The 25,851-nt window shown below is 45.6% G+C and overlaps 1 long non-coding RNA gene across 1 annotated transcript in view; it reads left to right on the top strand.

The window, feature by feature from the left end:
• The first annotated feature begins 2,555 nt into the window (after positions 1–2,555).
• Positions 2,556–25,851, top strand: part of LOC143926955 (uncharacterized) — a 190,944-nt gene continuing 167,648 nt past the window's right edge. Inside the window, exon 1 of the long non-coding RNA XR_013262164.1 lies at positions 2,556–3,111. This is a non-coding gene — a long non-coding RNA (uncharacterized LOC143926955). The remainder of the gene's footprint in view (positions 3,112–25,851) is intronic.

Raw genomic sequence — 25,851 nt, 5'->3', positions numbered from 1 at the left:
GCGGCTGTATATTAGCAGTGTCAGCATAAAATTACAAAGTGCTGGAATAAAGTGCCGATGATACCCTGTTTACACGAAAATAAGACCTAGCGTGATTGACGGTGATGGCTGCAATATAAGCCCTACCCCCCAAATAAGCTAGTTTCCCTGAAAATAAGCCCTACCTTGAAAATAAGACCTGCAAGGAATTTAACTAGGGCTTATTTGGGGGGTAGGGCTTATATTGCAGCGATCACCGACAATCACGCTAGGTATTATTTTCAGGGGAAACAGGGTAGGTGACTTCCTGGTTCCTGTGCAGATTAATGTATAGATGTACCCTTACCTTATTGCTGTAAGGTAACAGCATGTGGGTATATCTCAATTTGTTTCTTGGCAGCCTCCCAGTATGGCGTATCCGGCTCCACTGGTGTGTGTGTCTCTAGTCTGGAATCAGTGTCATGCAAGGTGTAAAGAGGGATGCATGTGATGGCTGGCGGTCGTGATGACCACAGGCCACAAGCAATCGTGGGCATGAGAGGCAGAACAGGGAACGTGTGTGTGTGTGTGTGTGTGTAAACACACACATCCCAATTCTGCAAGGAGAGGAGAGAGAGATCATGAGTTCTTACAAGCTGGGAACGACGATCTCTCATTTGCTATAGCCAGTCCCATCCCCCACAGTTAGAACACACACATAAGGAAACCCTTGATCACCCCCTAGTGTTAACCCCTTCCTTGCCAGTGATATTCATACAGTAATCAGTGCATTTTTATAGCACTGATCGCTGTATAAATGACAATGGTCCCAAAAGTGTCCACCATAATGTCAAAGTCTCGATAAAAAAACGCAGATCGCCCACCATTACTAGTAATAAAAATAATAAAAATGCCATAAATCTATTCCCAACGTTGTAGACACTATGGGGGTTATTTACTAAAGGAAAATCCACTTTGCATTACAAGTGTACAAGTGCACTTGGAAGTAAAGTCGCTGCAGATCCATAGAGGGGCATCCAAGGAAGATAAAAAACAGCATTCTAGCTTGCACATGATGATAAAATCAGCAGAGCTTCCCCTTCATTTCAGATCTACCTCTTAGATTTAAAGCGACTGCACTTCCAAGTGCACTTTAGCACTTGGAAGTGCTCTGCAGCTCTGCTGATTTTATCATCCAATCATGTGCGAGCTAAAATGCTGTTTTTTTTTATTTCCCTTGCATGTCCCCCTCGGATCTACAGCGACTGCACTTCCAATTGCACTTTCAGTGCAATTTAAAGTGCACTTTGCACTTGTAGTTTGCACTTGTAGTGCAAAGTGGATTTGCCTTTCTTAACCACTTCCCGACCAGCGCACGACGATGTACGTCGACAGAATGGCACTGGCCGGCATATTGGCGTACAGGTACGTCCAATATTCAATGCCACCCTGCCATCGGGAGCGCGCCGCCGGCGGCGCGCTCCCGCGCTGGTCGGGACCCCCGTGAGTCCGGTCGCGGGACCCGCGGACTCGATCGCCGCGGGCATCCCCGCGATCGTCTCACGGAGCGGCCGAATGGAGGAAATGCTGTGTAAACAACATTTCTCCATTCTGCCTAGCAACTAGTGACGCTGATCTCTGCTCCATGTGATTGGAGCAGAGATCAGTGTTCACTAAATGAAAGCCCAACCCCCCCACAGTTAGTAACACACCCCTAGGAACACTTAACCCCTACACTGCCACCCACTGGTTAACCCCTTCACTGCCAGTGTCATTTACACAGGAATCACTGCATTTATATAGCAGTGATTATTGTATAAATGACAATGGTCCCAAAAATGTCCGATGGGTCCCCCACAATGTCGCAGTCACAATAAAAATCGCTGATCGCCGCCATTACTAGTAAAAAAAAAATAATAAAAAATTATTAATAAAAATGCTATAAAACTATCCCTATTTTGTAAACGCTATAACTTTTGCGCAAACCAATCAATAATCGCTTATTGCGATTTTTTTTACCAAAAATATGTAGAAGAATACGTATCGGCCTAAACTGAGGGAAAAAAATGTTTTTTTATATATTTTTGGGGGATATTTATTATAACAAAAAGTAAAAAATAATGTGTTTTTTTCAAAATTGTCGCTCTATTTTTGTTTATAGCGCAAAAAATAAAAACCGCAGGGGTGATCAAATGCCACCAAAAGAAAGCTCTATTTGTGGGAAAAAAAGGACATCAATTTTGTTTGGGAGCCACGTCGCACGACCACGCAATTGTCAGTTAAAGCGACGCAGTGCCGAATCGCAAAAAGTGGTCTGGTCTTTGACCAGCAAAATGGTCCGGTCTGAAAGTGGTTAAATAACCCCCGTAGTGTATATCTGATGCTACCTCTGCTTCAAATAAGTAAAGACACTTGCGGATATCTATTTAATACATGATTCAATTATTCGTGAAAACTTTGTAAGCTGTTTGGAACTCCAAGTATCCACTGACCCCATGGAAAGTGACCCCCCGGGGGTACACATACTGGTGGTTAAGAACCAGTGATATACAGCATAAGGGCCTACAGCCTAGTGTAATGGGATACTGTCATCGCTATTCTTAGCCACCGTTATCACCGGTCCAGCCACACCATCTCCAATACGGGAACGCATGTGCTGCAGGCCGCAGCTGACAGCCCGGCTCAGAAAAGACAGGTGGGGGGGGGGGGGGACACCTGTTGCATCAATTTTGCGTCTCAGCACTGGCCAAGGAAGAGGAAAGTAAGAAACTGATATTGCATCTCAACTATGTAATGAACCCCTGAATAACCGCGCTCGACCCTACCGCAAACCAAAGTCAACACCATAACAAACACGGCTTTGCCAAGAAGAGGTTAAGGCATCGTCACTTCGCGGCGAATTGCTTTTCACCTATCGATATCCGCGTGCGTCATCTGGTTATACCATCCGAGTGTCAACAGCAGGAGCCAGGGTGGAGTCAGCATGACCCACATTTTCAGGATGGAAAAAGGAAAGCAGATATTCACCAGGTTGTGAACTCGATTCACCCGGCTGAGAAGTGGTGTCAAAAACTTGTCGGTACGGTTCACGCATCCGGAAAATGCTGGATGCAGGCGAAGCGCTCGGCCATTGACGGGAAAAGAAGAAAACAGGTACAACTGCTTTGACTCCTGTGCGTTTACCTAGACTTACTATATAGTGCTGAAACATCAACCATTAAGAACTCATTCACATTTTTTTTTTTTTTTTACATTTAAAGCGATTGTAAACGATCATTTCGTAAAACAACCCATTCAGTTTAAAATTTTAATAAAAGGCAAAGGATTTGTTTATTCTGTACATAAAAAACTGGTTAATTCAAGAGAGATTCCATTCACTCGTGTGTGGTTAGAGTGCATACAGTACATGTACTGCAGATTTTTAGACTATAGGGCCCGGTGCATTTAAAACTGAGCTCCAGGAATTAGACAAAATGTACCCTTGTGATGCCCCCCCCCCCCCCCCCTTCCAATACTGAAAAGGTGAAAAGCTTTTTTAGTCTGGGAGTGCAAGGGTCAGGTGTATTATTTACCATATCCCTTGATGTGGAATTACCTACAATGCAGGGTTATTGTACACACGGTATACAGGCAATATAAGCCATACTTTAGGCATCACTAAATAGCGGACCATGGTGCTTACCCGGCCGGGCCACTGTCCCATCCAGACCCACGGTCATGCAATTTAGGAGCCGCTTCTTTCCCCCTGTCATTCTCAAGGCAGAGCGGAGAGCGGGAGGCAGGATAGCAATGGGTGGGAGGCTCAACAGAACTGAATGGAGGGCAAGAACAGGAGCTGCACGAGTTAACTTTCCAGATTGACTCGCAAGTACTTGGTTGCTAGGACGGCGGGTGGTCCTAGCAACCAATCGCCAGTTTGTTAATATGAAACATTAACTCTGGCAGCTCCTGCTCCTGCCCTCCATTCAGTGCTGCTGAGCCTCCCGTCCTCCGCTCATTGCTATTCTGCCTCCCGCTCTCTGTGTAAGGTAGGAGAGTAAAGGGGGGGGGGGGGGGCAGTGCTGTGTGGAGGAGTGGGGGGTGGGTGATTTGAAGAGGGGGGCAGATGTGAGAGGCAGACCACATTGTTGTAGGGCGGGCAAGTGCTGTGGGGGGTTATGTAAAGGGGGGAAGTGCTGGTGGGGAAAGGAGATGTGATGTAAAGGAGGGGGGGGGGGGGGTGCGGTGAAGAGTGCTGTGGGGGGGGGGGGGGGGTCGTTGGGGTGTTGGAATGATAGAATGACAAAAAGGCAGGAAAAGATGTGACAGCGTTTAGCCGAGTTTTTTGAGGGTTTTTTTTTTTTTTCGTTTTTACAGCTCAACAGCATCTGATCCTGGAACGCACAGGCTGTCGTTTTTTTTTTCTACTGCCCCCAAACGCTTATACAGTGCCTTGCGAAAGTATTCGGCCCCCTTGAACTTTTCAACCTTTTGCCACATTTCAGGCTTCAAACATAAAGATATAACATTTTTATTTTTTGTGAAGAATCACCAACAAGTGGGACACAATTGTGAAGTGGAACGAAATCTATTGGATTTTTGAAACTTTTTTAACGAATAAAAAAATGAAAAGTGGGGCGTGCAAAATTATTCAGCCCCCTTGCGTTAATACTTTGTAGAGCCACCTTTTGCTGCGATTACAGCTGCAAGTCGCTTGGGGTATGTCTCTATCAGTTTTGCACATCGAGAGACTGAAATTCTTGCCCATTCTTCCTTGCAAAACAGCTCGAGCTCAGTGAGGTTGGATGGAGAGCGTTTGTGAACAGCAGTTTTCAGCTCTTTCCACAGATTCTCGATTGGATTCAGGTCTGGACTTTGACTTGGCCATTCTAACACCTGGATACGTTTATTTGTCAACCATTCCTTTGTAGATTTTGCTGTATGTTTGGGATCATTGTCTTGTTGGAAGATAAATCTCCATCCCAGTTTCAGGTATTTTGCAGACTCCAACAGGTTTTCATCCAGAATGGTCCTGTATTTGGCTGCATCCATCTTCCCCTCAATTTTAACCATCTTCCCTGTCCCTGCTGAAGAAAAGCAGGCCCAAACCATGATGCTGCCACCACCATGTTTGACAGTGGGGATGGTGTGTTGAGGGTGATGAGCTGTGTTGCTTTTACGCCAAACATATCGTTTTGCATTGTGGGCAAAAAGTTCGATTTTGGTTTCATCTGACCAGAGCACCTTCTTCCACATGTTTGGTGTGTCTTCCAGGTGGCTTTTGGCAAACTTTAGACAAGACTTTTTATGGATATCTTTGAGAAATGGCTTTCTTCTTGCCACTCTTCCATAAAGGCCAGATTTGTGCAGTGTACGACTGATTGTTGTCCTATGGACAGACTCTCCCACCTCAGCTGTAGTTCTCTGCAGTTCATTCAGAGTGATCATGGGCCTCTTGGCTGCATCTCTGATCAGTCTTCTCCTTGTCTGAGATGAAAGTCTAGAGGGGTGGCCAGGTCTTGGTAGATTTGCAGTGGTCTGATACTCCTTCCATTTCAAAATGATCGCTTGCACAGTGCTCCTTGGGATGTTTAAAGCTTGGGAAATCTTTTTGTATCCAAATCCGGCTTTGAACTTCTCCACAACAGTATTACGGACCTGCCTGGTGTGTTCCTTGGTCTTCATGATGCTCTCTGCGCTTTCAACAGAACCCTGAGACTATCACAGAGCAGGTGCATTTATACAGAGACTTGATTACACACAGGTGGATTCTATTTATCACCATCAGTCATTTAGGACAACATTGGATCATTCAGAGATCCTCGCTGAACTTCTGGAGTGAGTTTGCTGCACTGAAAGTAAAGGGGCCGAATCATTTTGCACGCACCACTTTTCAGTTTGTTATTTGCTAAAAAAGTTTAAAATATCCAATAGATTTCGTTCCACTTCACAATTGTGTCCCACTTGTTGGTGATTCTTCACAAAAAATTAAAATTTTATATCTTTATGTTTGAAGCCTGAAATGTGGCAAAAGGTTGAAAAGTTCAAGGGGGCCAAATACTTTCGCAAGGCACTGTACCTCCAAACGCATCTGAAAGTTTATGTGTGCATGGATGGATAAGCTAACATGGAGGAGCATTTAGAGGTGGTTAAAAAAAAGAGGCCTTGTACTAATGTCAAGAGCTAACCCCTTATCTCCATTTATAAAGGCTCTTTTTGGTCCCTGCAATTAAACTGTGACACCCAAACCTAGAGGTCAGATCAAAATAAAAGCTTCTTCATGGGTCTGATCGTTCCTGATAATCAGGGGTGACAGATACCCAGTCTAGTTGTTGTCAAAGAGATTGCGTTTGTCTTTCAGGGCGGCAATCAATCAGATATCTGAACACTATTGATTTTAATGTGATAAGCAATATTGAGCCATCGGGTCTCCTCCCCTTCCCCTGTCCTTCAACATAAACATGCGTGCTTGGTTGAGCTGTGGGTAAACATTTATAAGACACCCCACAGAGTTCTCCAGAGACTTTAGCTGGCCATAAAATGTTGTTCGAAACAAATTTGTTTTTGACATGTTAGTTTGATTTTCCAATGGTTAACCACTTGACCTCTTGACTTGCCAACTTAAGTGGTACAAGGGGCCTCATCTGCAGGCCCTGACATTACCAAGGGGTCATACATTATATTCACTATACATAATGCTACAGAAGGTGGCCCAAGACTGCTGGTCGAAGACGACTGACATGCCACAAATGTGATTGGAGATTGGATTCATGCAGCAGGAGACTGTCAGTGATCGGAAAAAAAATTATATTAATTAGACTGCTAAAGATCACTGTCATTACAACACCTTTACAAAGTCAACACTCCCAGGCTGCTCCTATACCAAGGACTACAAGTGGCCTTTGGGCTAAAAGTTGGGCATCAGTAATGTACTGTAGTATACACTGTTCATAACCAGCAACTGAAAGTTGAGCTTTTTCCAATTTAAATAAAATAGGCCATAATCCTTAAGGAATATTTCAGCTCCGTGATACTTATTAAAGTGGTTGTAAACCCTTAGGCCGCGTACACACGAGAGGACTGTCCGTCCAACTTAGTCCGCTGAAACACATTTCAGCGGACAGTCCGCTCGTGTGTGGGCTTCAGCAGACTTTTTTCAGCGGACAGTCTGGCGGACTAAGTCTTTCGGAATTTCCGTAATATTGTCCGTCCAACTTTGGTTTCAGCGGACAGTCCGCTCGTGAGTAGGCAAGTTGGACGGACTAAGTATGGCGCATGCTCAGAAAGGATTTACACGGCCGAAGGTTGCATTGCAGTGTATTGGGAGTCGTATTTCTAGTCCCGTCGTACGTGCTGTACACGTCATCGCGCAAGCTTTCAGCGGACTGTCTGTTCATCGTGTGTGGTCAAGTCCGTTCATTCAAAAGTAGGACGGACTGTCTGTCGGATTGTCTGACGGACTTAGTTGGCCAGACAGTCCGCCCGTGTGTACGCGGCTTTAAGCCGCGTACACACGGGCGGACTGGCTGGCCTACTTAGTCCGCCGAAACACATTTCAGCGGACAGTCCGCTCGTGTGTGGACTTCAGTGGACTTTTTCAGCGTGCAGTCTGGCGGACCAAGTATTTCGGAATGTTGGAAATACTGTCCGCTGGACTCGCATTTCGGCGGACAATCCGCCCGTGTGTGTGCCAGTCCGCCGTACTTTTGAAATGAGCGGACTTTTCCCGCCCGGAGAAAAGTCCGCTCATTTCGAGCGGGTATCCAGGTAGGCGGGCCCGCGACGGAAACGTCGCTGGCCCCGCCGCCTGGTATGGACTTAAAGGGGAACCCCAACGCCGAAAAAAATCGGCGTGGGGGTCCCCCCCAAGTCCACAACAGACCCTTGTCCGAGCACGCTACCTGGCCGGCCAGGAAAGGGGGGCGAGCGAGCGCCCCCCCCTCCTGAGCCGTACCAGGCCGCGTGCCCTCAACATGGGGGGGTGCCTTGGGGAAGGGGGGGCCGCGCGGCCCCCCCACCCCAAAGCACCTTGTCCCCATGTTGATGAGGACAAGGGCCTCTTCCCGACAACCCTGGCCGTTGGTTGTCGGGGTCTGCGGGCGGGGGGCTTATCGGAATCCGGGAGCCCCCTTTAATAAGGGGGCCCCCGGATACCGGCCCCCCCACCCTATGTGAATGAGTATGGGGTACAATGTACCCCTACCCATTCACCTGTAAAATAAAAGTACCAAAAAAAACAACACACGAGATAAAATACTTTATTGCACAGCTCCGGGGGTCTTCCGTCTTCGGGGGTCTTCTCGCCGGACTCCTCCGCTATCTTCTTGTAGCTCTTTTGCTAGTGGAGGAGTCCGGCTTTCTTCCTCGCCGCCGGCCTCTTCTCCCGACTTCGGGGGTCTTGTCCCCCTCTTTGGTTCTTCTGTCGCCGCCGTCGCCGGTACTTTTATTTTACAGGTGAATGGGTAGGGGTACATTGTACCCCATACTCATTCACATAGGGTGGGGGGCCGGTATCCGGGGGCCCCCTTATTAAAGGGGGCTCCCGGATTCCGATAAGCCCCCCGTCCGCAGACCCCGACAACCAACGGCCAGGGTTGTCGGGAAGAGGCCCTTGTCCTCATCAACATGGAGACAAGGTGCTTTGGGGTGGGGGGGGCCGCGCGGCCCCCCCTTCCCCAAGGCACCCCCCCATGTTGAGGGCACGCGGCCTGGTACGGCTCAGGAGGGGGGGGCGGTCGCTCGCACCCCTTTCCTGGCCGGCCGGGTAGCGTGCTCGGACAAGGGTCTGTTGTGGACTTGGGGGGGACCCCCACGCCGATTTTTTTCGGCGTTGGGGTTCCCCTTTAAGTCCATACCAGGCGGGGGGGGGGTCAGCGACGTCTCCTTCGCGGGCCCCGCCTACCTGGAGACGCGCTCGAAATGAGCGGACTTTCCTCCGCGTGCGTGGGCGAGGCCGTTCATTTCAAAAGTAGGGCGGATAGTATGGCAGACTTAGTCCGCCGTATTAGTCCGCTCAAAAAGTGCCATGTGTGGGCAAGTCCGTTCATTCGAAAGTATGACGGACTGTCCGTCGGATTGTCTGACGGACTAAGTTGGCCAGACAGTCCGCCACGTGTGTACGCGGCATTATAAACCACTTTGACCTACAGGAAAGCCTAGATTAAGGCTTACCTGTAGGTCCAAGAAATATCTCCTAAACCTATATGGTTTAGGAGATATTTACCCGAAGACAGCCACCGCTGTCTACGGCGCTTGCGCCGTAGACATCGGCGCGCAGGCGCACTGGGCAGGCCGCAGATCCCGGCGATATGCCGCGAGTGTCGGCTCCCGCGCGCATGCGCGGGAGTGACGTCCTCGCGGCTCTGACGAAGTCGCTCCGGGATCCATGTCAGTGGCGAAGAGGAAGACGGAGGACCACTTCGGGGGCTTCGTTCTCAGGTAAGTTATTCATAATGAGCTAGTATGCTATGCATATTTGAAATATCAATACAAATAAAATTTCTGATGTAGTGTATTGAGTGTATTCAAGCACATTGAAGCATATTTTAATAAATGCAGAATATCTGGCATTTCCGAATGTTAGAATTCGACACATTGATATGGCAGTCAACCAACAGATCATACAAATTCTGATGATGTCATCGGATGCCCTGATAAACAATTTTGCTGAATTTTTGTACCATTGTTCAAATAAAATTCTACTGGTAAATCGTCAACTTTAATCCAAACATAAACAGTTGCATCAGGCAAACGTTCTCTGATGTCTGTAGACTATGAAGAACCTATCTATGGTTACCTTTGGGTGGGATGTGACTCTTATCTCTTCTCTCTGTTTATCTTTTCTACTGAGCTCCACTGTTTGAAGACCAAATGAGGTCATTAAAATGGTAATTTGGAGAGCTGGAGTCGCATATCTGATAATTGTCTTCTAAACAACTTGTTTACAGGAACTCGTTTGGTTTCTACAGAAATTTCAAGCTGCTTATGCTGGAGCCACCAGAAGCCACATTATCTATTGCAAACAGAAAGATCCTTTTGTATTCTGACAGTGAGGAAACTTCTCCGCCTTCAGAATACACTGATCAGCAATACCAACTATACCCGGTGTCCTATCAAATATGGTCCCCCATCGGATAGTGTCCGCTGTGTACTGCGCATGCGCAGTACATAGCATACACAGATTCCGAAAATAGCCAAGGATGAACGGCGCCTGCGCCGTGAGTCCAGGTTCTATCCCCACCATCCAAGTGGACATAGAGTTAGAAAAAAAGAGCCGAGCGCAGCGAGGTCGACGCCCGAAGTGTGGCGAGCGGCCCTCTAATTTTCACATCCCTGTGTCCGCTTGGATGGGGGAGCTAACACCTCCACTCACGGCGAAGGCGCCGTTCATCTTCAGAGATTTTCCGAAGCTTCGTCTACCCCGTACTGCACATGCGCAGTACAGGGCGGACACTATATGATGGCAGGACACTATCTGCCAGAACACCGGCAGCCAGTTGCTGCCCCTCCATCAGTCAGTTAGGGCCCACACTTAGAAAGATCTTGGTAGAAGCATGGATGTTGGCATTGGGCAAGGGAAGTGGAGCCCTTAGCAGACATCCTAGTGGTATTGGTATCCTCCCCTGGCAGAAAACAAGAACTAACAAACCCAATTGATCTCCTGAGCCCAGGAAAGGATAACTGCTTTGGTTGGATAGGTCCTACAACCATATGAACATTCCCTAAAGCCAACGAGGAAAACTTTAATCCACAAGTAAAACTTTTATTATCACGATCATTAGTTCTTTCAACTATTGTATTTGTTATAGGAATAAATGAAATATCTATACAAATACAATTTTTGATGTAGTATATTGAGCGTATTCAAGCACATTGAAACGTATTTTAATAAATGCAAAATATCTGGTATTTCCGAATGTTAGAATTCGACACATTGGTGTGGCATTCAACCAACATATCATACAAATTCTGAAGACGCCATCGGATGCCCCGATAAACAATTTTGCTGAATTCTTGTACTGTTCAAATAAAATTCTACTGGTGAATCGTCCACTTTAATCCAAACATAAGCAGCTGCATCAGGCAAATGTTCTCTGATGTCTGTAGACTATGAAGAACCCATCTATGGTTACCTTTGGGTGGGATGTGACTCTTATCTCTTCTCTCTGTTTATCTTGTCTACTGAGCTCCACTGTTTGAAGACCAAATGAGGCCATTAAAATGGTAATTTGGAGAGCTGGAGTCACATATCTGATAATTGTCTTCTAAACAACTTGTTTACAGAAACTTGTTTGGTTTCGACAGAAATTTCAAGCTGCTTATGATGGAGCCACCAGAAGCCACATTATCACCTGCAAACAGAAAGATTTACAAGCCTTTAGCTCATCAGTCAAACGTGTCAATTTTTAAATGAAATGCTGCTCACATGGCTTTTTTTTCTGCATTAGTTGCAAAGCAAGACAATGAAAAGGAATAGATTGGATCATGTGATATCTCAGCAGGCTTCCATTGTAGTCTCTCATCTGCTTGTTATTAAATTGTAATTGTTTTCAATGTGGCTGATCAATCATTGCAGGCCATGCACAAAGTTAAGCCATTTCTTTAAACTATAGGAGGAACAACTATTTTAACTGTCAGATCTACATCATTTCAAAGAGCCTCTTCTGTTTGGTCCATTTGTCTGTTCGTACGTCTGTCTATCTATATGAAATCCAATATTCAAAACCAAATCTTTTTGTTAGTTTGGGGTGGAGGTAGAGATGGGAAAGCTTTGAAAATAAACAGGAAATTTGGGGGGAAAAAAGCTTTTTCTTCTGTTGTTTTCCAAAGGCAATTTTTGTTTTTGTTTTTCCAGAAAAAAAAAAAAAAATGGAGTGTGGAATATATTATTTTAAAATGATAAATACTATATCTATCACATGGTATTTAAACTATATAACTTGAAGACCTTAATAAAAGATTTTAGAGGCTTTATGTAAAGTGTTATATTTCAAGTTCTCTCAGCTGAAGACAGGCAAATCCTGGAATACAATTCAAGTAACACTGTACTTCTCAATGCAGTTCTCAAACAATATAAATATACATTCCTGCCACTAGGGGGCACTGCAGGGCAAAGGCTCCAATCTAGTTTGCTTGAGGGCTCCATTTTGTCCTCCCTACAATTCGGTGATTGTTGGGATACAGTGGATGATAGTTACTGTCCTATCAGACCTTAAAGTCATTGTAAAGTCTTGTTTAAAAAAAAAAAAAAAAAAACATGTTATACTTACCTACTCTGTGCAGTGGATTTGCACAGGGCAGCCTGGATCCTCCTCTTCTCGGATCCCTCTTTGTTGCTCCTGGCCCCTCTCTCCTGTCGAGTGCCCTCCACAGCAAGCAGCTTGCTATGGGGGCACCCGAGCCGAGCTGCAGCTCCGTGTGTCCACTCAGACACAGAGCCGACGCTCGGCCCTGCCCCCTCTCTCTCCTGATTGGCTAACTGACTTTTACAGCCATGAGAGCCAATGGTTGTGTCTCAGCCAATCAGGAGGGAGAGTCCTGGAGGGCCGAGGGAGTCATGGACATCGCTGGACAGAGAGGGGCTCAGGTAAGTATTAGTGGGAGCTGGGAAGGCTGCTACACACAGAAAGCTTTTTATCTTATGCATAGAATGCATTAAGATAAAAAAAAAACCTTCTGCTTTTACAACTCCTTTAATTGACAGGTAAGAGGGTAGATTTGTCTGACAAATTAGTTTATCTTTATAACCTTTAAATGATTCATATTGATGTTCTCCACCATCACAGCATAAAGTTTTCATATAGTCTGGTCGGTAAATAGTTTTTCCTTTTCCTACACTAAAACGGTGAGACCAACATCAAGAGTCTGGAAACATTTCTTCGGTGCAATTTCTGCTCAGAGCAAAGCTGAAATTTGCAAGAAGAATTTTTTTTTTTCAAATGCTACAAGGAGGACAAAACACAAACTTGCACGCAAGAAGTGCCCTAAACACGCAAAAAAAAAAATACTTTATGAAATGATGAGAACCAGAATGAAAGTGTGAAGAGCTTTTTCCTCCAGAGTTTCCCATTGTAGAAAAAAACTCTTTCTGCTGCTCTTTCACAAATTTAAAAAAAGCAAGTTTAGTTTATTTACTATAATAAACTGTAGTTGTATTTCAAGCATATTTTTATATACACAATTTTCAGTTTAACGAAATAAATTTCATTCGTAAAACTATTCCCTCCTGATTTTTTTTCCAGTTTTTTCGAATATTTACTTTTTTTTTTTTCAGAAAAAAACAGGGAAAAATATGTTTTTTGTTTTTTTTTTTACTCAGGGCTTAAAAAATGTCTTCAAATATTACATCTCTAGGTAGGGATCAAAACCATGCTATATGGTTTTTTTTGCTGTCTGTGTTCCATCACAAAAATTTCCCCCTTCTCGTCCCAGTGACACAACAGAAGGTAAGAAGAAATTTCCCCAAATGGAAGGAAAATCTCCCTTAGGCGGTTGTTATGGTGTCCCATGGCCAATGTGCAAACTGGGAGATTCCCCATTATTTCCTGCTCCTATAAAAACTCTAGAATTTCTTTCCATTGCTTTCTGTACTGGAGCTAGTGGTCACCAAGACACGAAGGGAAGGTGAATGTTCCCAGCCTGGAAAGAGACAGCAATTAAAACCCAAAAGAGGTTTTAACCTTAATCAATCCAAACCTTCTTGAAAAAAAGTTTTTGGCCACCTTAAAGTGATATAATATACAGTTTGTGGGTGAGGCCTGGTGGGCTTCTGATATGTCTTCTTCTTTTTTTTATTGTTGAAAAGTAGGAAGGAAAAGAGCCTGGTGTCCAAATGTGAATTGGAGGGTAGGTTAAAAGGTGTATATTGGAAGTAGTGACAAGTACATCGAGCCAACGCGTTTCAGGGAAAGGGCTCCCCCTTATTTAGGGCTGCTGCTGTATGCTATTAAATGGGAAAAAGTACCTGTCGCTACTTTCAATAAACACCTTTTAACCTACCTTCCAATTTTTTTGGGTTGGACACTGGACACTCTTTCCTTCCTACTTTTCCAAGTCTACACGTGGAAACAACCATGAGGCCGTACCCAGTTACCATTGGGTTTGACTGGGCTCAAGCCCTTGCCCCCCCCCCCAATAGGGGGCCCCGCCGAGATACATAGCCAAGTGTACTCCGCTCGGCTCCGCTCGGCTCCGCTCATAGTCCCGCCCTATGATGGACATAACACAGGGACTGGGCATGACTATGAGCTGAGCCGAGTACTCTCGGCTACTCTCGGCTCCGCTCGGGAATGCGAGAGGACCCGAGAGCCACCGAGAGGACCCCAGAGCCGCCGAGAGGACCAGAGAGCCGCAGAGATACACAGGACTCTGTATCTCGGCGGCACCATTTTTAAACTTCAAGACTGCAATGACAAGGCTGCAAATGACACTGGGGCAAGGCTGCAAATGACAAGGCTACACCGACAAGGCTGCAATGACACTGGACAAGGCTGCAGATGGATGGGCAAGGCTGAAGATGGACACTGATAAGGCTGCATTGATGGGCATTTAAATGTAAGTTTTTTTCCCTTAAACTTCCCTCCTAAAAGTTTTTTTCCTTAAAATTCCCTCCTAAACTTGGGGTGCATGTTATACACCGGCACATGTTATACGCCGATAAATACAGTAATGTATAGAAGGTAGGGCCCGAAATTGACTCAAGCCCTGGGGCCAGCACCACCCTAAGTCCTGCCCTGGCCGTACCAAAAAGGCAGCAGGCCAAACTTCAAGGGGTTTCCTTGCCATTATTAAGTACTGGGCACAACCTGCTGGAGGAATCCCTTCCAACATGCCTACACAACCACCCACCCATGACCAGCGACTGATCCAGTCAGTCCAGTGTGGTCTCCAGCACAAATTAGATATTCTTCTTTGTCTTGGATACCATAATAGTACCATCTAGTTTGGCTGTGGAAGGGAATTAACTGCTATGAAAAAATTGGCTATACAGTAAACCATGAAAAGTTGCAGGGATGTACTTCCAAAATCCAGAATTGTTCCAAAACAATTGAGATATTTGGCAAAATATAGGCATAATCAGTGGAGCTTAGTCTCCTCAGTTGCTCCTGGCCACCTTTGCTTTTGTATATATGTAGGTCTTTTACAGATGGAGGATAAATGTCAGAGAGCGCCGACAATATGTTTTCTGCAAATTTTTTGAGAACTGCAGCCTCTTGTCTTTCCCAGAGCAGTGGATTCACCTCCTTTGTCACTATTCTGCCTGCATTCCCCAGACATGAGCAATACTCAACCCTGGCCCATAGCTTTCAATTGCAGGTGTCCTCATCGCCCAGAGGAACATTTGTACCTTACAGAAGGGACGCAGGTTAAGATAAATGCTCGTACCCATTCTTTGCATTCTATTGAAGTATGTGTCTGGCTACAAACTGAAGATTCCATGCTTTGCTGTCAATCTTACTGATATGTGTAGATAATCTGCTGTGTCTTTTTTTTTTTTTTTGGTTGCATGGAAAACACACTGGCTAGGCTGTCCCAAATATCCCTTTACCTAACAATGTGCTCCAGGAATTCTGGAAATTCCCAGGCATTCCCAGATCATTAGGAAGATAATATCCCACCCGCCTGTTCTACTGTATGTCTGACTATGGGCTGCCTCCCAAATTAACAAGCATTTACCATTCATAGTATAAAATTCACCAAACAGTTTGGCACCTCTTGGTTCGAAGGAGGAGTAACTCTACTCCAAGACACTCCTGGACTGTTATACCTATCAAGGAGTATCAGAATATAGTTGGCCATACACTGTGTGAATTTCAGCTGCTCCCTGATGAATCCAACAAAATTAAACCCTCCCAAGTCCAAATCAACATAATTTGATTGAAAAGCTGAAGATGCTGCGTAGTAAATCGTTGCCTGAACAGCATCTGTATCCAATTAGATGTAGCCACTCTTCGAGTATTTCAAAATGACATGAGTGTCATTGGCCAGCTTTAGGGTAGGCATGGATAGCAGGTGGCTTGCCAAGAATGATAGGCAGTGAAATATTTGCTCTTCCTGCTTACAGTTTGAGAACCACCACGATCCTTGAACAACTCTGTGGCATAAATGCTTGATGGGTGAAGTATCTGGAACTACTCACCTGGAGATTTTGGAAGCTGGAAAATTGTCCTATGAAGTAAGGAGCATCTTTGGCCTCTGGAAAGTCTTGTTACCAATTGAAATTGGACAGTTTAAAAATATACCATAAGGCCCGGTTCACACTGAGGCGGCGCGACTGCCTCAGGCGACCGGGATCAGACTTTAACGGCGGCTTGCAAAATGACTTTTGTATAGAAGTCAATGCAAGTCGCCCCAAAAGTCGTACAGGAACCTTTTTCTAAGTCGATTAGAACAGTTCCATTGCACAGAACGGGACGCGACTTGTCAGGCGGCTAAGTCGCCCGACGAGTCGCCCCTGTGTGAACCGGCTCTTAGCCTATTTCTGAAAACCGCAACTATGGCAGCTTCTCTAATCTGTTAGAAACTAGCAAAAAAAAAAAGGAAAGTTAAACATGGCCAGGGCATGTTTGGGCACACTGAGATACTGTAATGCCGCGTACACACGAGCGCAATGTTCGTCAGAAAAAGTCCAACGGAAGCGTTTCATCATATATTCCGATGGTGTGTATGCCTCATCATACTTTCTTTTCCCAAAATTCTGACGGACCTAGAAATAGAACATGTTTTAAATATTTCAGACGGAACCAATTCCTATCGGGAAAACCGCTCGTCTGTATGCTGTTCCGAGGGACCAAAAACGACGCATGCTCTGAAGCAAGTACAAGACAGAGGCTATTGGCTACTGGCTATTGAACTTCCTTTCTCTAGTCCCATCTTGCTTGTTGTACGTCACCGCATTCTTGACGATCGGACTTTGGTGTGATCCTGTGTATGCAAGACAGATTCAGTAGAACTCAGTCAGAAAAACCTTCAGTGTTTATTCCGATTGGAAAACCGGTCTTGTGTACAGGGCATAAGTCTTCAGGTGCCTTACAAAGGCAAAGCCTGGGCTTCTTGTAGAGTATGTTGCTGTACCCTTAAAGGGGAAAAGTCTACCTCCAGGCTAGCTTGCTCTCTGTTTGTGCATTACTGTATATGTCCCATAGTTGGGGAATCAGATAGTTAGGAACTACACTTATAAACAGAACCTTGCGGCAGTGCGGCTTTAACATGTATTTGCAAACTTATGAAATTAAGGCTTCTATTTTTAACCTGAGTAGGTAAAACAGTTCAGTTAGGTGTTTTGCTTGAAAGTGTGCCAGGGACATTTATATCATTCTTTACATTCATATCAGTATTTGCCCTCAAGGAGCTTACAATGTAAGGTTCCTCAGATGTGTACATGCAAAAACTAGGGCAAATGCAGGAAGGAGGCAATTAACCTACCAGCATGCTGTAGGTTAAATTACAGTGTAGGAGAAGACCTGAGTACCCTGAGGAAACCAACACAAGCACAGGGAGAATAGGAAACTCCATGGAGATAGACCAAGATTGGACTTTGATGGCTGTAGATGATCTAAACGTATTTCTGTTGCAAAGATACACCTAATTTCCCCCCACTTGCCCCTGCATTAGCCATTGCTTTTGATCAAAGGCATAGCTCCCAACTGTTCCTGATTTTGAGGGACTGTCCCTCATTTGTAAAAAAAAGTCCCTCTGTCCCTCTTTCCTCCTTATTTGTCCCTCATTTTGTTCTGATTTGTATAGCTGTACATACAATGCACTTCTTATTGATCAAAAAGTGTTTCCCATAGCTAAACCTTTCATCCAATTTCTAAATTGCTGCATTTGTACATTTCCAAAAGCCAATATAAAGGAATAGCAGTGGTAAAAAAAAGCCCTTGTGGGTTTAACCAAACTTTTTTTGTACAATTCTCCTTTAAGGGGACGAGGCATGGGGGGCGGGGTGTCCTATGCCTACATACCTTTGCTAAAAGGTGTCCCTTATTCCCATGTCAGAAAGTTGGGAGGTATGCATGGGCATAGAGAGAATGTTCTCAAAAAGGAATTTTAAAATAGTTAAAGAGGAAGTAAACCCTGATGAGTTTACTTCCTCTTTGATTCCCTGCAAAGGTAAAGCATAATGGACTAATATGCATCACATAGTAGTCCATTATGTGTCACTTACCTGACACAGGAGCCAGCGAAGGACCGCTGTCCCCTGTATCCGGAGCATCCATCCTCTCGTGGGTCTCGCTGCTCCGCCGCTGTCATTCGGCGAAGTCGCGATATATCGCCGTTGACAGCGGCGCGCTCAGTGCGCCTGCGCGCAGTTGTCTCTGTCTTTCGGCAAATATCTCCTAAACCGTGTAGGTTTAGGAGATATTTCTTGGACCTACAGGTAAGCCTAAGGCCGCGTACACACGGGCGGACTGTCTGCCCAACTAAGTCCGTCAGACAATCCGACAGACAGTCCGTCCTACTTTCGAATGAACGGACTTGACCACACACGATGAACAGACAGTCCGCCGAAAGCTTGCGCGATGACGTGTACAGCACGTACGACGGGACTAGAAATACGACGTCCAATACACTGCAATGCAACCTTTCGCCGTGTAAATCCTTTCTGAGCATGCGCCATACTTAGTCCGTCGAACTAGCCTACTCACGAGCGGACTGTCCGCTGAAACCAAGTTTGGACGGACAATATTACGGAAATTCCGAAAGACTTAGTCCGCCAGACTGTCCGCCGAAAAAGTCCGCTGAAGCCCACACACGAGCGGATTGTCCGCTGAAACACGTTTCAGCGGACCAAGTCCGTCAGACAGTCTGCCCGTGTGTACGTGGCCTTAGTCTAGGCTTACCTGTAGGTCAAAGTTGGTTGTAAGGGTTTACAACCACTTTAAGCTCTCTTGAAAGTGACAAAACCCTCTGTGAGTTCTATAGCTGTAGGCACTGTGTAGCAATGCCTCCCCAAAGCTTGCAGCAGAAGGGCCAATGTTGTTCAAATCATTCTTTCAACAGCTTAGCTCTCCCTGTTACTTATCCCCTTCTCTAAAGTAAATATGGAACAGCCCTGGGATAGGGGAGCAGAGGGGACTAAGCTGCAGACAGAGAGATTTGGAAGACTTCAGCTTTTAATTTCAAAGAAGAATTGCTCCACAGTGGCTGCAGCTACAGTGTTCAGTAAGATTTTCTATTTTTTTTACTGTTTGTTAAAGAGAAGCTTCAGCCAAGTTTCCAAAAATTAAAATTCAGCAGCTACAAATACTGTAGCAGCTGACTTTTACTAAACAGATATTCACTTGTCCAGAGATACAACGCTGTCCTCACTGGGCCGGTTCTTAAACGGTCTTCGGGTTCACGGCACCCACATGTTAGCTGTGGCAAGCCAGCTGTGACACCTTGCGACTTTACAGCCAGCTCTCCACTGCACATGCCTGAGCCGAACTGCGCCCTCGCAGCTTCCTGGGGCCTGTGACATGTCCCGGAGGGGTTGCGGGCAGGGGGTGGGGGGACTAAACTTGTGGGAGTTGGTACCTGCCAAAACTAGGTACCCACTCCCCTAAAAAAAGAAAATCCAATAATGGCAGAGTGGGGAGGAGGGGGGGGGGGGCTAGGCAAGTGTTGTAGGACGAGGAAGAGCAGAGCTTCCCCTTTTAGGTGAAGTTATGCTTTAAGAACACGTAAATCCATAGCTTGGCCACAGGTGCGCCTTTTCTGGAACTTTTTGTTCACAAGTCTATATTAGTATTTTTTGTTCGAAAATTACTTAGAACCCCCAAACATTACATATATATATATATATATATATATATATATATATATATATGTAAAAAAAATATTGCATTTGAATGACCGCTGCACAAATACAGTGTGACATAAAATATTGCAACAATCTGCATTTTATTTGCTAGTCTCTGCTAAGACAAAAAAAATAAAAATACATATATATATATATATATATATATATATATTTTTATTTTTTTTGTCTTAGCAGAGACTAGCAAATAAAATGCAGATTGTTGCAATATTTTATGTCACACTGTATTTGTGCAGCGGTCATTCAAATGCAATATTTTTTTTAAAAAAACACACTTTAATGAATAAAAAAACAAAAACAAAATAGTTACCTCATTTTTGTTGTATAATATGAAAGATGATATTACACCAAGTAAATAGATACCTAACATGTCATGATTTAAAATTGGTGTCCATCCAATGAATTGGATTGCTTCCAGGTTTACCGATGGCACCTCTGCAGCCGGGATCACTTATATCTTAAGCCAGATCACCCACAGAACAAAATGATACCTGGGTTATGGCAGCTAGCTGCTGCCAAAACTCTGGTATTAAATGTCAAAGTCATGTCAAAAATGTACTGTGGGCGGTCGGCAAATGGTTAAAGGAAAATTCCCCCTTTTGCAGAAAATTAATAAATGCATCCATGTTGCCTAAAATCAAAAATGTGTGTCTATTACCTTTTTGCATTAAAACCTGCAAAGCATTGCAACCGTGGACAGTGGTTCGCGCGGCCAATGCTTTAGCTCCGGCAGGCTCTTCTCCCAGCTCAGGTCCTTACCATGGTGCAAGCCTTCAGTTACAGAGCTGGAGAAAGTATCAACAGACTGCAAATGCAGTCAAGTCATGCCATGGGTGGTGACGTCACAAGGGGGCGGGACCTCGTGATGACATTACCGGGTGGCCCCGCCCCATGGCTATATAAATAATGGCACATGGTGGACCCTGTATTACAGTGGGAGAGAGTGTTGAGAAACATTGGAAGAAGAACAGAGGGAGAAGACAGTGAGGAGAGAGGAGACCCGGCGGCGTGAGAAGACAGCAGAGAGAGGAGAACCAGCGGCGTGAGAGGATGAAGACATCGTCAGAGGTAGAAGAAATAGGAAAGGAGAAGAGACGCTGGAGCTGCTTTAATTAATTACTTTGTCAAAAACCTGTGTACTGTTTTTATTTTTGACACTTTTTTTTTAGGTGAATGGGTAGGGGTACAATGTACCCCATACTCATTCACATAGGGTGGGGGTCTGGCATCTGGGGGCCCCCTTGATTAAAGGGGTATACAGATTCCAATAAGCCACCCGCTCGCAGACCCGGAAAACCACCGGCCAGGGTTGTTGGGAAGAGGCCCTTGTCCCCTTGTTGAGGGCATGTGGCCTGTTATGGTCCAGGGGGGGGGGGGGCGCTCGCTCATCCCCCCCTTTCCTGGACTGTCAGGCTGCCTGCTCGGATAAGGGTTGGGTATGCTCTTGGGGGGGGACCCCACGGCATTTTTTTCCCATTTTGCCAAGGGTTCCCCTTCAAGATCCTCAGCGCACAAGCCGCACCACAAGTCGGATCATTGTGATCCGACATGTGGCGCGACTTCTATTCAAATCAGTGAGTTCTCATAGGGAACAATTGATTTTGACTTTAAAAAAAACAAAAAAAAAAAACGCTTGACGAGGCTTAACGCGGCTGTATCCAGTGTTAAGCAGCCTTTACCAGCATCAGCCCTTTTTGCAGCTCTGACGCCAGTCCTCAGAACATGCTGGCCCTGGGATTTCTTTACAGCTTGAAAACGCCTATGCCACTTACAGCTCCTAAAAGCCCATGTGTGCATGCCCACATAGCATAACACAGAGAGGCGTTTTTAAGCTGTAGAAAAAAACATCTAGCGCTACTAAAAGCAGCTGTGATAACGTCCAGTGTGCACGAGGCCTTATGCCACGTACACACGTAGCGGACTATCCGACGGACTTAGTCTGGCGGACTTCCCGCCAGACTGTCCGTCGGACTTTCCGAAGGGGCTACTTGCCCACACACGGCACTTTTTCAGCGGACTAATACGGCGCACTAAGTCCGCCGTACTATCCGCCCTACTTTTTAAATGAATGGACTCGCCCACACACGCAGAGCAAAGTCCGCTCATTTCGAGCGGGTCTCCAGGTAGGCGGGGCCTGCGAAGGAGACGTCGCTGGCCCGCCACCTGGTATGGACTTAAAGGGGAACCCCAACGCTGAAAAAAATCGGCGTGGGGGTCCCCCCAGGTCCACATCAGACCCTTGTCCGAGCACGCTACCCGGCCGGCCAGGAAAGGGGGGGACGAGCGAGCGCCCCCCCCCCCTCCTGAGCCGTACCAGGCCGCGTGCCCTTAACATGGGGGGTGCCTTGGGGAAGGGGGGGCCGCGCGGCACTGGATGAGTGTCTCCCGATCCAGTCAGGCTGTTCATCTGTAGTGTCTTCAGACAACTGTTCTTAAGAGATTAGGATCAATTGGACACGTTAGAAAACCTTGTCCAGTTGCTATTGATGCTGGCTCCCGGATCTTACCCCATCCTTTAGAAATCAGCTTTCCTTTTGGTATTTTGCCTGAAGACATTTGGATTCCAACAACAGGTCAAACCACCTTCTTAAAGCATGACTCCACTACTGATGAGAAAAACAAAGTCCCCCCAGGGCAGTTTTATGCATTATAGGTATTTTATCAGACGTGCAAATTCTTATTTGCCGCTTTTCTGTTGAAACTGACACATGCCCTGCAGTCACTTCCTTCTTCCTTTGTCAATAATATTTGTGGAATTTTCTATAAAAAAGTGTTAGAAAACAAATCAAAATTTAAAGGAGCCATAGAAAGTACCCAGAGACATACAGTATAGTTATTGTACAGAGAGAGAACATTTTCCAATAAGTAAAATTGCAATATGCAATACAACGTACACAACAACAAATCCAGAAGAGAACTATGCAAGAATATGCTTAAAGTGAACCCTTGCCTTGTAAAACAGTCAATTCGGTTTAAAAAATAAATACAATTCATATAACTATTGGGATGCCTAGGGCCCACCCTTTGCAGCTATAACAGCTGCAACTCTTCTGGGAAGGCCGTCCACAAAGTTTAGGAGTGTGTCTATGGGAATGTTTGACCTTTCTTCCAGAAGAGCATTTGTGAGGTAAGACACCGACATTGGACGAGAAGGCCTGGCTCGCAGTCTCTGTACTAATTCTTCCCAAAGAGGTTCTATCGGGTTGAGGTCAGGAGTCTGTGCAGGCCAGTCAAGTTCCTCCACCCCAAACTCACTCATCCATGTTTTGTGCACTTACTTAAAAACGAACCTTGGACCTTGCTTTGTGCACTTACTTAAAATCAAAGCTATTCCAGCGCCGTGATGTCAGCGCTGCAGGCGCTCTCATCTTCACTCATATTGCTTCCGGGTTTGCAGAACCCTGGCTCTGTGACTGGCCGGAGTCGTGATGGCGTCACTCACGCGTATGCACGTGGGAGCCACAATTCACCGCACAGGGCTCACGGGTGATGTCACTGGCTGCATGTACACTAAATATCACCTAAACGGCGCACGTTTAGGAGATTTTTACACTACCTATAGGTAAGCCTTATTATAGGCTTAACTATAGGTAAAAGAGATGGAATTTTACTTGCACTTTAAGGGAAAGTTATAACCCCTGTAGGGTTTATTTTTGCCATCTTTGTCCCATTCAGTTATGCTTTAAGGTATTGATGTTGGTGTAAATGATGTGGTTCCTGGGCAGGCGGCTTTTACACCCCAGAGGATCTCCTCACTCTTCTTGTCGTGTAGTGTCGTGTAGTGTAATATAATGAGAATTGAAGATGAAGCTCCTAACCACCACCAGATACAAATTTATTCCATTAAAAATCAGGGGGACAAACCAAAAAGTAGCCAATGCATTTCAGGGGTCCAAGAGTGACCCCTTCGTCAGGGTTTTTCCAGTGTGAATTTTAAGGAAAGGCCTTTTCATCAGCTTGTTTGACAGCAAAGCCACAGTGTGAGGTCCTGGGAGGTTGGACAGATCATGAGTCTCCTGACCTACCAATCAAATGGCATTGGTATGGTCAACGGTTCTGACCTGAAGTCTGAGACTACTGGGTCCATTCACTGTATCAAGAGGGTTGCCACACAAGAATTGGCATATTTTCCAATGCCCAATATGGTCAAGCTAATGTGTGCGGAAGTACGCATAGTTGTTGTGTATGGGTGCTTGGGCGCGCACCCCTGGTGCATGCAAAGCGTAACAGATCCTGGCACACAGTGGCCTATTTTAGGACAGCAGTTTGGTCCACAAGTTGCTGGATAATCGTCTGAGCCCCCCCCCCCCCCCCCCCCCCCATGTATCATGTGCTTCTGTGTTGCTGTATTCTTGGATTTCCCATTGCTAACCTAGCTTGCCCTTGGACCTGTCTTGGTTTCCCTCCTGGCTCCGACCTCGGCTTGTTCACACAGACTTCTCTTACTGTCTGTTTATGACCCTGGCTTGATCTTGACCCCGCTTCTGCTCCTGTTACCAGCTGACCTCCTGTGCATGACCCTGGTTCTGGCTCCTGACTCCGCTTTCTGTTCCACCCGCCTGCTAATTGCATTTAGAGTGACACCAGTCTTATCTGTACTTCTGCACGGTCAAGGCTTCACCTGCCCATCTAGAGTGTCTTCGACCTTGCTGACACCACTGCATGGTCAAGTCTCCTTCTGGTGCCTCATCTACCCTGAACCTCAGCCAAATCCGCAGCTGGCAACCCGTGCTTCTTTGGGCACAGCACTCAGGAGTGCTCTGCACTCAGCCGCATGGGAAGGCCTCTTATCACTTCCTCCTCCGACCAGGTACGTGACAGGGGGATGTAGTTGCATCACTGAAAATAGGACTACAGAGGGGATGTGACAAGACCGGGGGGAGGTAGGTAGGGGGCATCAAAGTTACAAATCTTCTAAAAATGAAAGGAGGCCCAGAATTCAGCCAAAGCATGGGTCACTATACCTATAACTGGAAAATAAAATTCGTTAAAGGCTAAAAAGCCCCAAAATAGACCTGCAAAAGGTCTTTCTCTTCTTTTTTTTCTCTTTTATGTGCTTTATCGGCTGCTTGTTTTGAACAAGGTATAAACAAACATCAAATGTACGAATACGTGGCCCTGAGACTACAGAGGAGAGACCTATACATTCTGTGCTCAGTGGAAAAATTCAGTAGAATATTTCAGTAAATGGCGGCCTTGAGGGCGAAATGTTGGAGGAAAAAGTTACACGTTGCTCGGAGGAGAAATATTCTCCTCTGTATTGTGATTGATTAGGTAAGAATGATTGGATTGCAGATTTTTCCAATAATGAGACTGTGAAAAAAAATTGTTTCCAGGACATTTTGTTTGCTATGTTGGTTATGAACTTGCAGATTCAGCTTATTTTTTGTGCATGGCTTGATTAAATACCCTTATTTTCTTACCAAGTTGTCGCTGCAAGGTGGACCAAAAGGTGAACCGCAGCACAGTCCTAGGGACTTTTTAGAAATCCGCCGCTACTTCACACAATGAATTTTGTTGGGGACGACGATTCATGTGCATGTCGTGAACAGGTGCATGAATCTGTCGCAAGTAGGGGGTGGCACTAAGCAGGGGCATAACTAGAACCTTCAGGGCCCCGGTCCAATAAACCATGAAGGGCCCCTTGACTCCCTGCCAGGGGCCATTCCTTCTGAGCCCAGTGGTGGAATGCCAGGGCCTGGTCATAAGTGTGGCCTTTGTGTACCTGGTAGTTCCACCACTGGTGTCAGTCATTTTTTATTTTTATTTTTTTATTTTTAGGAGCGTCGTTAGGGGGCTTTGGTAAGATATCAGGGGTCTAAACAGACCTCTGATGTTTCACTTTTGAGACAAGTAAAATGAGATTGAGGACACAGCCCTCAATCTGCTTCTCTGCAGCCTCAGCTACACAGAATGAAAGGACAAAAATAGCTCTGTACAGAGCTTCCCCTCCATTCACAAACTGAAGCATAGTAAACACAGTTTCCTGCACTTCAGTCATGAATGAACAGAGTTAGTGATAGGTATTGATCACTAACTCTGTAATTTCAGTTAAGGAAGGGGCCAGTAAATTACATATTTACTGGCCCCTTCCCTGCTCTTCATCCTGACAC

The sequence above is a fragment of the Lithobates pipiens genome, unplaced genomic scaffold (genome assembly GCF_037356315.1).
Source record: "Lithobates pipiens isolate NorthernLeopardFrog02 unplaced genomic scaffold, aLitPip1_a1.2 Scaffold_23, whole genome shotgun sequence".
In the NCBI taxonomy this organism is placed as follows: Eukaryota; Metazoa; Chordata; class Amphibia; order Anura; family Ranidae; genus Lithobates; species Lithobates pipiens.
Note: the sequence above shows the minus strand (reverse complement) of the source record. Positions and strands in the feature narration are given on the sequence as shown.